The following is a 630-nucleotide window of genomic DNA, read 5'->3' on the forward strand; positions in this document are numbered from 1 at the left end:
GCAATGTTCATATTTTCATTCGTCGTGATAGACCCATTAGTTTACTCTTTCCACCTTTGTATGTTTATTTATTATTATTATTTAATTTTAATTTTTATCTTATTTATTATTATCATTTTTTTTAAAGAAGTCCGCTCGCTTCTAATCCTGCCATGTCCTGCACTATCTACATGTACCACGATGGGGTTGGAAGCTTTGTTAACTGAAGGATATTTTCTCGTTCGCTGAATCCACGTCCTGTTTCAAAACGATATGTTTCATCACACTTACTACATAGTTTGCAGTGTATGGTGAAGTTAGGGTTACTTTGCACTTCGTACCAAATGTTTCATGCAATGGATATATTTGAGATTTTGATTATATTGATCTCTTACCTACCTATCAAATATGAAATGTTTACCGTAATTAATATGCCAATTGTAATGGAAATGAAAGTTTGTGGTAATATCAGTAATTCTATAATTTTGTTTGGATCTGCATTTCATGAGAAGATATACCACCAAAACATCAACTATATTTCATTCATTGCAAAATGATTAATTCTCATTCATACCTTTTCTGGTGAATTTTACAACTAATGATACTGCTCATATAAGGATAATAATATCAATGACAATGATTTTGATGATG

The sequence above is a fragment of the Penaeus japonicus genome, unplaced genomic scaffold, assembly GCF_977035675.1.
Source record: "Penaeus japonicus unplaced genomic scaffold, GWHDUDI00000001_assembly GWHDUDI00000027, whole genome shotgun sequence".
NCBI classification, from domain to species: Eukaryota; Metazoa; Arthropoda; class Malacostraca; order Decapoda; family Penaeidae; genus Penaeus; species Penaeus japonicus.